At 45.7% G+C, this 15272-nt stretch overlaps 1 protein-coding gene across 1 annotated transcript in view; it reads left to right on the top strand.

Annotated features, from left to right (window-relative positions):
* Positions 1–15272, top strand: part of CFAP47 (cilia and flagella associated protein 47) — a 2858849-nt gene that overhangs the window by 783810 nt on the left and 2059767 nt on the right. The gene's annotated exons all lie outside the window — the stretch shown is intronic.

Below are 15272 nucleotides of genomic sequence, written 5' to 3'. Positions count from 1 at the left end.
AGAGTATTTGATGCCACAGGAATGAATTGCTTCCATTTTATTGTGGGATTACGTGTAGTCTAGTCTATACCTGGTTAAGCTTCGTGTATTTTTTTCTTTTTCAAATTTTGCAACACATTGGCATTACACGCACCAACATAAAAGCTAAGTTTTAAATTGCATTTCTCTGGCAGCTATCGCTCCCTTACTTTTTTCATAACATCAGCGTGCACGACTATCACTTTGTCCATTTCTGTACCTTTCCTCAGTCTGGTAATGGCAGAGAATGTGAGGGAAGTATGGAGGGCGAAGAAATTGGGACCTGAAGAGAAAGATAAGAGCAGCTAAAGAGAAAGATAACAGCAGTTTTTTGACATATGTTATATCCTGTTTTCACTGCCCCTAATCTGAGAATCTGGAAGTCGCAAAGTAATGAATGTCACAAAATAGACGTGACAAGGGTATATGAGAATACGTATTTAAGTAAACCTTTGTATTTCAGAATGAGGGAAGTTTTAGACGAGGCATTTCTAAAGCCTATTTGGGACTTGATGCTCAACCCTGAATTCAGGGGCGTAGCTTGGTCATTAAGACTGGGGGGGGGGGGTGAGCTTCAGATTTTCAGACATATCATGTTAATCAGTATATGACAAGCAACCTATGAGGGGGGCTTAATGGCCAGTGGAAGGAGAAATTAGTGCGGATTGTGAGGGGTGCTAAAACTGTTTTTTGTAAAATGACTATGTTTTAAGACCTTCAAAACAGAAACAAGAGTGCATGTGTGTGTGTTTTTGTTTGAGAGAGTATTTAAAAAATCCAGGTGAAATCCAACAGACACCTTATAACACCCGACTGAAAGCTCCTGTACCCAACTATTTATTAAATAATACATTAGGGGGGTGTAACACTCCAAACACCTCCCTAAGCTACGTTGCTTCCTGGACTACAGAGGGGAAAAGATTTTCCTTTTTGATGAGAAAGCAATTTTCAATCAATCAATTTATTCCGGAACGGACTCCCAATACCTCATCCTCTGTATCATTAATGGCATTCACAAGTCTGGATTAGTGTAAGACTGAAGACTGCATGAAAACCTTGTTTGGAGGAGTCCTCACACCTTGCTCCTCCCATGGTCCGAGAATAAATGATCTCTGATTGTGTTAGGAGAATGAGAGTGGACAGTGCGCAAAGCTGACGGCTCTGTCACCCCGCAGCATTTGACCATGGAAAATGTAGGGCTGAATGAGACCAGGCTTGAGTCCCATTGAATGTGTCCCCTCCCTTAGTAAGAACATTAACACAAAGAAACTTATTGACTCAACAAGAATGATGAACAGAGTACCATCCTGATTTCAACCTCGTTGATGAGAGTCTCAAATAAAGTAGAATAATTGTTGACCTACACCCATTGTTAAAAATGTCCTGGTGAAGGCCCTGAATTAGTGGTGGATCTATTCTTTTTGGTCGGTTTTGCAAACTAGAGATGGACTACCCTCATAAAGTGATGTGAAGTTAAGTAATCCCAGGGTCTCCCAGAACAAACACCATCCCATGCAGGATAGCAGCACAAAGACAACTAGAAACAAGGGAATAAATAAACAAATTAAAAATAAGTTAGACACAGTGGATTGACTGGGCTGTTATGGAGGTTTATACTTCCTCATCAGACATGTTGTCCAGCGCAGGCGGCAGACTGAAGCTACATAACTTATTTGTATGAGTAAGGTGTTGATTAAATGTATATGGGCTTTAGAATGGATAGCTGCACCTTAGAGTAGAAAGAGGCCATTGAGGTGTTCTAGAGTCAGGATAAACCTCCTCCTCTTTGTAAATGTCTGATCAATTTTGGTGGACCATAATACATGTATGAAACCGCTGTATATATGTGTCACAAACTTTTTTTAGTTTGAGTGCATACATTTCTTTTTTACAATCGTGAAAATGTTTATTTAAAATACTAAAGTTCTATACAGTTTGTTTTGCGGTACTCAATTTATATAGGCCACAAGCTGTGTTTGCTGCCCAAGAGAGACTGGTGAATGATGAAGCTGGGCAGTGTGTGTTAATATTTTTCTTATTTAATGCTTTGTCATCCGGGAAGACTAAGTACCTACTGAGAAGGGAAACTGAGAAACCGATGTCCCTGGCCGTTCACTGGATGAAATAACGTAATTCACCAGGAAGTTGTTTGGGCAGATTCTTAAAATAGTTGAAAACAATCGGGTTCAGGGGAAACATAAATTGTGATTATAGTTATTCTACACTGCTAATTCAATGTGAAGGAGACCAAATTGTGAATCAAACAGTCTAAACGTGACTAATGCCACTAAACTGCCTAAGCATCAAAAGTTGCTTGCATATTTTATTCTTTTTTTTCTTTTTAGTTTAGAGAGACATTTTTATATATTTACAAATGATCAACGTTAGTAGTCTGCTAATATCAAGAGGTACTGTGCCTCGTTAATGAAGGGACATGCAGATTGTGGTAATTGCTAACTATCCTTGTGATAAAATATCATTGAATTCATAGGTGCAAAATCATGTCTAAAGGCTGAGAATAACGTCTGTGCTATTTATTTATTAATTTAATGCGATTTCATTATACATACCTGTCATACTCAGTAGCAGCCCGTCCCCTGCCACAGTGGGTGGGCGGGCCGGGCCGGCCGGGTACGAGGAGGGAGGAGGGAGGAGGTAGGCGGGGAGGGTTCGGGGACTGTCGTATCATTGCAATGACCACAGACCAGTATGGATGTAGTTATACAGGAGCTTTATTACATGCCTCCTTCTCGGTCCTCGTCCCTACTCTAGCTAACCCCTTCCGCTTTGCGCTCCTCCTCTTCCCTTCCACCCAGCTAGCTCCACCCACCCAACTACTGGACTGCTAACTACATAACATCTCCCCCTTTCTTAACAAAATGACAGAACAACGTATTAGGTCACATCTTTTCAATGAGTCTCTTTGGTCGCTGAATGTCTCGGCGGGGTCGCGTGGACATGGTTCCAGTACCATCATCGATCAGGGGTTCATCGAGCTGGCTATTGCTCTCTCGTTCAACTGGTGCAGATTCCTCAGGAGTGAGCATGCCAGTCACATTTGTCAAGAGACCTTTTCTGTCTCGGGAGCATCTCTTGAAATGCGATATGTTCCTGGTGACTCGCCGTTGATCGGATTCCGCAGTTAGCATGGTGCCCTTCTGTTGGGTAACCAGCAAAGGTTCATCTCGGAACCGACAGTCAGTCTTTCTCTGTTGATCTTGCTTGACGATAACGTCATCTCCTTCGTGCAATGACGATGACCTCGCTCTCCTTTTGTCATCAGCATATGATTTCATTTTGTCCTTGTTGTACTTGTCAGTCGCCATCACCTCTTGATGGCTGCGGACTGGCGACACTGCTCGCAGGGCCCCTTCCCAGGTTGGGATGCGGTTCCTCATGCGACGCCCCAACATGAGTGTTGCAGGGCTTTTTCCCGTGGTCGAGTGAGGAGTCGTCCGATATGCCCGGGGACTTCGTTGAGGGCCACTTGCAAATCCTTCTTTTCAGCTTTGGCTTGCTGGAATGTCTTTTTGAGCGTGGCCATAAATCTTTCGATGGTGCCATTCGCCTGTGGCCAGAGGGGTGTGATTTTCCTGTGATTAAAGTCTAGGTGTTTTGCGAATGCACTGAATTCGTGTCCACTAAACGGAGGTCCATTGTCTGTTTTTACCTCTCTGGGGACACCCCAGGTTGCAAACACTTCATCCAGCACTTTGAGAGTGCAAGAGGCGCTTGTGGATGGCACAAATTGGGCGATGGGAAATCGTGAGTACTCATCAATTATGGCTATTACATATTTCCCGGAGTGGAGCGGTCCGTAGAAGTCCATGGCAATCTCTTGCCATTCTCCACTGGGTAAGTTAGTCATTTGTAGTGGGGCCGGTGGATCACCTTTGTTGGTCAGCTGACACAGGTGGCAATCCTTCAGGGTGGACTCTACCTTCTGGTCGAGGAGGGGAAACCACACGAGTTCTCGGAGAGCTCGTTTTGTTGATACTACTCCTCTGTGGCCTTCATGGGCAAGGTTGATAACTCCCTGCCGTAGTTGACCAGGAACCACAATCCGTCGACCTCGGAGTATTACTCCAACGGTGGTGATGGATAATTCGTCACAGACATGTCGAAATGCTTGCATCTCCTGCTTGACAGTCGTGTCATTGTCTTCATCTTGAGGGTCATGTCTCCACCGGTTGGTCTGAATCCGACGACGTACTTTCCGCAGGATAGCGTCTTGCGTCGTGGCTTCCCGGATGACTTCCATGGGAATGGCAGGTGGCAACACCTGGTCAGCCACGAAGTGGACGTACTCCTCAGCAATGGATGGTCTGGAATCCGACGATGCATGAGGGTGCCGGGACATGTAGTCAGCCGGGTTCTCTGCCTTCCCGGGTTTGTGAACAATGGTAAAAATATATTCCTGAAGTCGGAGACCCCACCTCTCAATCCTCGGGGGCATTTTGGATCTGGGGTTGCCATAGATAGTGACCAGTGCCTGGTGATCGGTGATCAAAGTAAAGTGCTTGCCGTAGATGAACACGTGGAAATGTTCACACACCCACACCACCGCCAGACTCTCCTTTTCTGGTTGCGAATATGCCTTTTCAGGATCAGACAGACTGCGACTGGCATAGGCAACGATGCGTCTCTGGTCAGCCTCATTGTCATATTGTGCCAAAATCGCCCCCAACCCCACAGGGCTGGCATCTACAGTGATCTCAGTCTTACGTAGAGGATTAAAGTACGAGAGGTTGTCGGCGGATTCTACCGCATGCTTGATTTCCCTGAACACGTGTTCACACTGAGGCGTCCAGTTGAATGGTTGTCCTTGTTTAGTGAGAATGCGAAGGGGATGGCTGATTGTCGCATAGTCTCTGATGTAACGGGCACAGTAGCTAGCCATCCCTAAGAACGATCTTAAGTCACTGACATCTTGTGGGCTCTTGGTGTCGTTTAGCGCCGCTATCTTGTCCGGATCAGGTTTCATCCCGGCACCTGAGAAAATGTGGCCAAAGAATTTCAAAGTTGACTGGTGGAACTCACATTTATCTTTGTTTAATGTCAGGTTTGCATCTAACAGTGCGTGACAAACATGATTGAGTGGAATGTCGTGCTCACGGACGTTGGAGCCGTACACAAGAATATCATCGCTGTAGTTCAAAGTGTTGGGGATGTGTTGAATGACTTGCCGGATGGCCTCCTGAAAAATTTCTGCAGCTGATGAAACACCAAAACTCAGTCTCTTGTATCTGAAGAGGCCCAAGTGAGTCGCAAACGTCGTAATGTAGCGGGATTTGACGTCCAATTCCAGCTGGTGATAGCCTTTGATTAAATCCAGCTTCGAGAACACTTTGGCTCCGTTTAAGGCAGAGATCATATCACTCAGATGCGGCCCAGGGTGACGCTCCCTTTCTATTGCCGTGTTGGGACGTCGCATGTCAACACACAGTCTCACTTTGTTGGGGGTACCCTTCTTCGGTACGATGACCACTGGCGATACCCAGGGGGTTGGACCATCTGTTCGTTCGATGATGTCTGCCGACAGGAGATCTTGCAATTCATCCTCCACAGCCGTTTGAAGATGGAATGGAACACGTAGAGGGTGCTGCGCCACCGGCTTAACTTGTTCATCGATGTGTAGATGTATTTGGCATCCTTTCAATTCCCGAGACCTTGAAACAGCTTGGGAAACTTGCCGACAATGTCCTGATCGTCACTGACTTAAAATAAGATTTCGACAAGGCGGAGATGCTCTGCAGTTGGTAGACTAAGTAAACAATCAGCTTCTGGGCCTTTGATGACATGTATGACAGCTGGTATGGTAATGTCGTCATGTTTGAGTGTTGTTGGGAACTTTCCCAAGCACGGGAGTGGTTTCTTGGACATCCAAGTGAAGACTCGGACCGGTGCGTAAGTCAACAAGGGCTTCGGATTCATTCTCTCTTACTCAGTGACTGGGATGTAGTTCAGTGAAGCCCCACTGTCCAGTACAAACTTCGTGTCGTGGTTCCCTACCTTTATGTCTAGACGTGGGTACTTTTTGAGTTGGTCGGGATCTGCAATCATGTTTACATATTCTACAGTGTATTCTGAATCTCTGGATGATGACCTGTAGTCCTGGGAAGGTGATCTACGTTCCCATCGAGATCTGCGCGACTCTCGGCTGGAGTGTGACGAGCTTGAGGATAATGTAGATTTTCCTTTGACAGCTCGTATGTGATGTTTGCTGGTGTCGGAGCGAGATGGCCTCGTTGTTTCACTTCGCCTCTCCTTGTGATAGTCTCCACACATTGCTTCAAAGTGGTTCGTCCGCCCACATTTCCTACATCGCTGACCCATGGCAGGGCAAGTGTCAGCATGGGGGTAGTCATACCCACACCGGTAACATCTTCTCGTTCTCTCCGGTCTCTTGTCTCTTCTCCCAGGTTCTCGCCTTCTGTGATCCGGACGTCTTTGACGTGACGATGGTCTCGGTCTCCATTGTCTTTCTCTCGAGTTTCTCCGATTGCCGCCTTTGTCTTGAACACGACATACTTGTTCCTGACTCACGTGTCGCCCAGATTTAATGGTGGTGGCCTGGTCATAGACACGAGCCATTTCTTCAATGCTGTCTAATTCATGAGTTTTGCGTAGCAGCCGCCTCCGGAGGGCTTCCGAATGACACCCGGCTATAATTTGCGACTTGATGGCTGCATCCGGTGAGAAATTTTCAAATTCACAGTGTCTCGACAGCCGACGTAACCGAGTGATGAACGCGCTCATCGCCTCATCTTTTCCTTGGCGCGCTTGGTGGAACGCATGACGTTCATAGTCCACATTTCTTTTATGGAGGAATTTTTTGTTCAGTGCCTCGCGTACCTTGTCATAGGTTCCAGCGTCTGTGGGTGGGAGGTCTTTAATTATCTTACTTATTTCTCTGCCTGCTAAGTTGCGGAGGGCAATTAGTTTTTCTTTGTCAACGGTCACCTTAGATCCCTCTATGTAGTCTTCGAAGTCTTCAAGCCATTCTTGCCACTTGGGGCCCATGCTTCCTCCTGTGGTCAGCGTTAGCGGTTCCGGGGCCCGCAGATGTGACGCCCCAGCAATAACGGGTTTGACTTCATTTCGCTGTGGGGATACGTTTGGGGTAACCATTGTGATTCCACGTGCTTCTCACCTTTCTTCTGACTCTGCTCAGCCTGTCGTTTCTCGTTTGCAGGTGCTTTGGCCGGGTAGTCACGGTCAACTTGTGTTCAAAGTTATTTGCTTTTGCTCATGCTTGTTTATTCACTCACATTTACAGCGACCAATGCTTGTTTGTCACTCCTCTTTGTCTTGAGTGGTTTTTGTTTATTCTTTCATGCTTGTGCCTGCTGATGCCTGACTCCAACATGGCCGCCCATAAGTTTCACAGGGGTGTCTCTCTAGGCTGCCTGACTTCAAAATGGCCGCCGTTGCTTAGTTGCACGTGGGACTTTATTTCAGTTCATTCAGACCACACTTGCTTCAGTCAGGACTCACCTGCAACGTTTCGCCCGGTTCCCACTCTGTGTCTCCGCCGCTGTGCTCAGGTAAGGTTGGGGTAGGCTCCCACCTTGCTTCTTGGCGTCTCGTGCTTTTTCGGCGTCACCTCGCTAACCCTCGCGCATCAGGGGTGAGCTCACGAGGCCTCGCACGCCGCCCAGGCTCCGCTTGCACTGCACTTGCTGGCAGGGGTCCGCCGGCCTTCCGTGAGTGATGCAGGCCGTCAGGACAATTCTGGATACCTTTGGGTGGCAGGCAGAGTCGGGGTGGGCTCCCGACCTCTGCTCCTTCAACACGTGCCGGCTTGTACGCATCAGGCGTGAGTCGCGGTTTTGGCGCGAAGAGTCTCTTCCACTCGAGCGTGTCAGCGCTCGTTGTTTCAGCCCCTCTTGGCTCCCCACGGTGGCTGGACTGGGGAACAGGGTCACCTGCTGCTGGCCTCTCGTGTCAGGCGGCAGTTCCGTTTTCACAGCCGTGTTCTTCTTTGTGGACGCGGCTCGGGACGGGGCGCTCCTGCAGGGTTCTGTGGGCAATGGTAATGCCCAATCCCACCCTCGTCGCCAGTTGTCGTATCGTTGCAATGACCACAGACCAGTATGGATGTAGTTATACAGGAGCTTTATTACATGCCTCCTTCTCGGTCCCCGTCCCTACTCTAGCTAACCCCTTCCGCTTTGCGCTCCTCCTCTTCCCTTCCACCCAGCTAGCTCCACCCACCCAACTACTGGACTGCTAACTACATAACAGGGACAAATAAATATTATTCTCTGCGCTTGAGGGGTTTTTCCGGCTTGAGACGACTGGCCAAAGACCTCATGCACAGTGAAGGGAGTTCCCACCACTCCCCCACCAGCAGTGTCATCCCCCTGGCCCGCCCCTAAGACTCATCAGAGTCCAGGGGGCGGGTCTAGGGGATTAAAATAACTTGTTAATAAAATGGGATTAAAACCCGTTTTATTATCGTGTTATTTGCTGGTGGCGGGAAGGGCAGCGCTCCTCCGATCTAACAGAGCGGCCACCACAAGAAAATGAGCTGTAAAACCACAAGAAAATGAGCTGTAAAACCATACCAACACCTTGCCCGTCCGTCTGTACTTCTCTGCAGAATGCCAGAAACCACAAGCTGCAAGGCAGAAAAGGAGGGCCTACATGTCAGACTTACCAGTCTCTTTAGGTCACCTCTGAAACTGCCCTTATCACTTGCGCCTCTTTTTCCTCTGATTATTAGACTGACCGCTAATATTAACGACCGTCCGTTCCCTATGGTCCTGATGCCCCCACATAACGGCCATTCAAGCATGATCCAGTGGCAAACAATAGCCCCCGCAGCGCCTGCCGTTCGGGTGGGGGCTGGCCCGAGCTCCAGGGGACCGCCTCCGGTACTGTGCACTGGTGGCAGGCCCATGGCCTCGGAGCTCCTGACTGGTTCTGGAGAGTGGCGTGCCCCTCTCCATGTACTTTGCGGGGGGGGGTCAAGTTCTGTTATGTCACTGGCATAAAAGTTGCACCAGGCATCTAGTTTTCATCTATGCCTACCAAAAGTATGCTATGTTTTCGTCTAAATTCCACATCTACAGCCTGCCTTATTTCAGTTGTGTGCCTGATTGCTAAAGTTGGGAGTTGAAAGTTCTAGACTTTTAAAAATGCAATTTAAAGTGATCAGACAAGCTAGGAAGCATTATAGTAGTAAGCTTGTTGTTTTTGTAGTAAGCTTGTTGTTTTAATGGACAGGTTATTTGATGCCACAGGAATGAATTGCTTCCATTTTATTGTGGGATTACGTGTAGTCTAGTCTATACCTGGTTAAGCTTCGTGTATTTTTTTCTTTTTCAAATTTTGCAACACATTGGCATTACACGCACCAACATAAAAGCTAAGTTTTAAATTGCATTTCTCTGGCAGCTATCGCTCCCTTACTTTTTTCATAACATCAGCGTGCACGACTATCACTTTGTCCATTTCTGTACCTTTCCTCAGTCTGGTAATGGCAGAGAATGTGAGGGAAGTATGGAGGGCGAAGAAATTGGGACCTGAAGAGAAAGATAAGAGCAGCTAAAGAGAAAGATAACAGCAGTTTTTTGACATATGTGATATCCTGTTTTCACTGCCCCTAATCTGAGAATCTGGAAGTCGCAAAGTAATGAATGTCACAAAATAGACGTGACAAGGGTATATGAGAATACGTATTTAAGTAAACCTTTGTATTTCAGAATGAGGGAAGTTTTAGACGAGGCATTTCTAAAGCCTATTTGGGACTTGATGCTCAACCCTGAATTCAGGGGCGTAGCTTGGTCATTAAGACTGGGGGGGGGGGTGAGCTTCAGATTTTCAGACATATCATGTTAATCAGTATATGACAAGCAACCTATGAGGGGGGCTTAATGGCCAGTGGAAGGAGAAATTAGTGCGGATTGTGAGGGGTGCTAAAACTGTTTTTTGTAAAATGACTATGTTTTAAGACCTTCAAAACAGAAACAAGAGTGCATGTGTGTGTGTTTTTGTTTGAGAGAGTATTTAAAAAATCCAGGTGAAATCCAACAGACACCTTATAACACCCGACTGAAAGCTCCTGTACCCAACTATTTATTAAATAATACATTAGGGGGGTGTAACACTCCAAACACCTCCCTAAGCTACGTTGCTTCCTGGACTACAGAGGGGAAAAGATTTTCCTTTTTGATGAGAAAGCAATTTTCAATCAATCAATTTATTCCGGAACGGACTCCCAATACCTCATCCTCTGTATCATTAATGGCATTCACAAGTCTGGATTAGTGTAAGACTGAAGACTGCATGAAAACCTTGTTTGGAGGAGTCCTCACACCTTGCTCCTCCCATGGTCCGAGAATAAATGATCTCTGATTGTGTTAGGAGAATGAGAGTGGACAGTGCGCAAAGCTGACGGCTCTGTCACCCCGCAGCATTTGACCATGGAAAATGTAGGGCTGAATGAGACCAGGCTTGAGTCCCATTGAATGTGTCCCCTCCCTTAGTAAGAACATTAACACAAAGAAACTTATTGACTCAACAAGAATGATGAACAGAGTACCATCCTGATTTCAACCTCGTTGATGAGAGTCTCAAATAAAGTAGAATAATTGTTGACCTACACCCATTGTTAAAAATGTCCTGGTGAAGGCCCTGAATTAGTGGTGGATCTATTCTTTTTGGTCGGTTTTGCAAACTAGAGATGGACTACCCTCATAAAGTGATGTGAAGTTAAGTAATCCCAGGGTCTCCCAGAACAAACACCATCCCATGCAGGATAGCAGCACAAAGACAACTAGAAACAAGGGAATAAATAAACAAATTAAAAATAAGTTAGACACAGTGGATTGACTGGGCTGTTATGGAGGTTTATACTTCCTCATCAGACATGTTGTCCAGCGCAGGCGGCAGACTGAAGCTACATAACTTATTTGTATGAGTAAGGTGTTGATTAAATGTATATGGGCTTTAGAATGGATAGCTGCACCTTAGAGTAGAAAGAGGCCATTGAGGTGTTCTAGAGTCAGGATAAACCTCCTCCTCTTTGTAAATGTCTGATCAATTTTGGTGGACCATAATACATGTATGAAACCGCTGTATATATGTGTCACAAACTTTTTTTAGTTTGAGTGCATACATTTCTTTTTTACAATCGTGAAAATGTTTATTTAAAAAACTAAAGTTCTATACAGTTTGTTTTGCGGTACATAATTTATATAGGCCACAAGCTGTGTTTGGTGCCCAAGAGAGACTGGTGAATGATGAAGCTGGGCAGTGTGTGTTAATATTTTTCTTATTTAATGCTTTGTCATCCGGGAAGACTAAGTACCTACTGAGAAGGGAAACTGAGAAACCGATGTCCCTGGCCGTTCACTGGATGAAATAACGTAATTCACCAGGAAGTTGTTTGGGCAGATTCTGAAAATAGTTGAAAACAATGCGGTTCAGGGGGGAAATAAATTGTGATTACGGTTATTTTACACCGCTAATTCAATGTGAAGGAGACCGAATTGTGAATCAAACAATCTAAAAGTGACTAATGCCACAAAACTGCCAAAGCATCAAAAGTTGCTTGCATAATTTATTCTTTTTTTCTTTTTAGATTAGAGAGACATTTTTATATATTTACAAATTATCAACTTTAGTAATCTGCTAATATCAAGAGGTTCTGTGCCTCGTTAATGAAGGGATATGCAGCTTGTGGTAATTGCTAACTATCCTTGTGATTAATTATCACTGAATTCATAGGTGCAAAATCATGTCTAAAGGCTGAGATAACGTCTGTGCTATTTATTTATGTATTTATTTATTTAATGCGATTTCTTTATACATACCTGTCATACTCAGTAGCAGCCCGTCCCCTGCCACAGTGGGTGGGCGGACGGGCCGGCCGGGGGCGAGGAGGGAGGTGGAGGAGGTAGGCGGGGAGGGTTCGGAGACAAATAAATAATATTCTCTGCGCTTGAGCGGCTTTTCCGGCTTAAGACGACCGGCCAAAGACCTCATGCACAGGGAAGGGAGTGCCCACCACTCCTCCACCAGCAGTGTCATCTCCCTGGCCTGCCCCTAAGACTCATCAGAGTCCAGGTGGCGGGTCCAGAGGCTTAAAATAACTTGTTAATAAAATGGGATTAAAACCCCTTTATTATCGTGTTATTTGCTGGTGGCGGGGAGGGTGGCGCTCCTCCGCTCTAACAGAGCGGCCACCACTGGTCATATGTTATAGAGGTAACCAGAAGATTTGAATTGTGAATAGATTGACTGTCATATCTTATCTAGCCAAGTGAATTCAACTTGATTGTTTGAATAAAAATTGTCCTTAAACTTGTGAACTCTAATAATTAACATATGCTGTCCCATAACGGTAATAAAAGGGTATCGATGTTATCAGCACATATTAATTGTGTGTTGCTTGCTGTTAGGTCTTATCCCTGCTCGTATGCATTGGGCATGATAGGAAATCCCTCCTGATCTTCCGCACTGACTAATCCTTTGCTCTGACTGACCTCCTTATGCTACCTTAATTAGTGATATCGCTTACTGTGCTCACATTGCTTGCAAACAGCTAAACGTTCTTTGAATGACTTACTGGAGAAGATACCCACGAGCTGACCTGTGCATGGGGTTGTGTTCAAAGTGCTTCCTCTAGGTGTGGCCAGGCAGTGGCGTAGCGAAACTTGAGGGGGGCCCCCTGCAGTGCAAAGTACATGGAGAGGCCCTCCTCCAGACTCAGTCAGGAGCTCTCAGGCCAGGGTACTGTGCTGAGGGTGTCCCCTGAAGCGGGGGCCTATGTTGCACCACTGTGGCCATTCCTCTATCACCCTAAGTGTCATACTGCATGTTTACTTTTAATATATACTTATGTGTTTCAATCGTGATTCTTGGCTATTGCTCAATTCTCTGGATTTTATTAGGTTCAACCAAGGTTTGATGGTAATTAGTATTAGTAGTGTGGTTGGGGACGTCCAAAAATGTTATGTTTTTCATTGGTTTGTTCTCACGGTAGCTATCTAATTGCCTCCTGGTTCCATGTAAGAGTTGTAGCTTTTCAGGTAATGGCGGATATGTACTGTATGGCAGTGACGTCAGCAATAGGGAAATACTGATGAAGTCACATTATCATTAGTTTTCCCCTAACGGCAGCAACGTGGACAGTCAAATGTGGCTTTGAAAGAGTTGATTGTGTATTGGGCCCATGGTGACAATATCCTTAACTAAGTACATTCATGGCTGATTAGGTGGTTGTCATAAGCAGTGTTCCTATGTGGCCTGCTGCATTAGGACGTCTAATCTGTAGTCATTAGGTCTTATATGGTACTATACCATTTACACCGCAGGCCATGTTTAATGAGCCAAAATACCAATTTTAGGGATAATAATAATAATAATAATAGGACATTTATAAAGCGCATGGCTGCACACAACTGTGTATCCCCGCGCTAACTGCTAACAGACAACTCTCAAGGAGAGGAGAGCCGGAAAGAGGAGACCGAAGAACATTATTGCGGGAAAAGGTGAGTTTTTAATTTAGCTCTGAATAGAGTTTCCGAGGGTTCCATTCGCAAATGCACTGGGAGGGCATTCCAATGCTTTACAGCTAAGTAGCGAAAGGATCTACCCCCCATTTTTGCTCTGGAAATGCGGGGAAGTTTGAATTGTGTCATACCAGATGATCTTAAGTCTCTGATTGGACGATGGATGGTAAGGAGACTTCTGAGGTAGGCAGGTCCTTTATTGTGGGCAATTCGATGGGCGTAACAGAGGCTTTTAAATCTGATTCTTTCCCTAACAGGGAGCCAGTGAAGTTTGGAAAGGGCAGCCTCGGAAGAGGTTCTTTTTGGAACACCCAACACCATGCGAGCAGCAGTATTTTGAATACATTGTAGCTGCTGTAAAAGATTTTGGTTCAGGCCTAAGAGAAGTACGTTACCATAATCCAGGTGGGGCGTTAGCAGAGCGTGAACAATGATTTTTCTGGCTTCAGTAGGAATAATATCAATGATTTTCCGCAGGGTTTTTAGCGTGCCAAAACACTTGCCTGTTATTTTGCTAACTTGGGATCTACCCGAAAGGTCCGATTCGATCATAATCCCTAGGTTTTTGACTTCATCAACAGGACAGGGGAGTTCCCCCAAGGCCGTAGGCCACCATGCCTGAGACCATATCGATGTTTTGTTCCCCACCACCAATACCTCTGTCTTGTCTCCATTTAAGCGGAGGCAATTGTTGTCCATCCAAGTGGCAACAGCCGCCATGCAGCTGGAGAAATTGGTGGCGTATTCCTCGCTGTCTGGGGTGAGTTTAAACATCAACTGGGTGTCATCGGCGTAGCTTACAATGCCCACCCCAAAGTTTTCTGCAACGTGAGCCAGGGGTTCCATGTAGATGTTGAATAAGGTAGGGCTCAAACTAGAGCCCTGTGGAACTCCATGGCTCACGCTACGAGAAGATGATTTAAAGGGTGGGCAGTGCAGCTGAAACGATCTTTTGGTGAGAAAAGATTCAAGCCACCGTAGTGCCTGATCTTTCACTCCTATATCCGAGAGTCGAGACAGCAGCGTGGAGTGCAGCACAGTATCAAACGCTGCGCTTAGGTCTAACATGACCAACGCTGCTGTCTCTCCCTCGTCCACCATCTTACGGATACATTCCGTAGAGTACAGCACAGCTGACTCTGTGGAGTAGCCAGGTCTAAAACCCGATTGTGAGGGGTGGAGTATAGTTTCCTTTTCTAGAAAGGCCATGAGCTGTTTGTTAACTATTTTTTCTATTATCTTGGCACATTGCGGCAGGAGAGAAATGGGTCTGAGGTTTTGGAACTGAGTGATAGGGATATTAGGTTTCTTTTTTAGCGGTATGACTTGTGCTGTTTTCCAGGCTTCAGGTACATCACATTCTTGGAATGAGCATTGGATTCTTACTGGAGGTTTAAAGTGGTGAGCAAAATTTGTGTAATTTCCTGTATAGGTATGCATAATTTATCAAAATGCAAATATGTCATTTAGAATGACATTTTAGCCCAAAATGCATCCTACTGCTGTTTTTGACCTAAAGATGCATGGTGTAATTTCTGGAATTCCACATAGCAAGCATAACACAAACTTCCCGAAATTATGCGAACGACTTCAGTATAATCTAATTTTCACCTGGCCCTAGTTTACAACTGAGCCAGGGTGACTCACCACCGAGGAACGCTTGGCCACAGTTCCATGAATCAAATGTCCTTTGTGCATAAAGATTGTACAATGCATTCATTTGTATGTTGT

Source organism: Lissotriton helveticus, chromosome 8, assembly GCF_964261635.1.
Source record: "Lissotriton helveticus chromosome 8, aLisHel1.1, whole genome shotgun sequence".
Lineage (NCBI taxonomy): Eukaryota > Metazoa > Chordata > Amphibia > Caudata > Salamandridae > Lissotriton > Lissotriton helveticus.
Note: the sequence above shows the minus strand (reverse complement) of the source record. Positions and strands in the feature narration are given on the sequence as shown.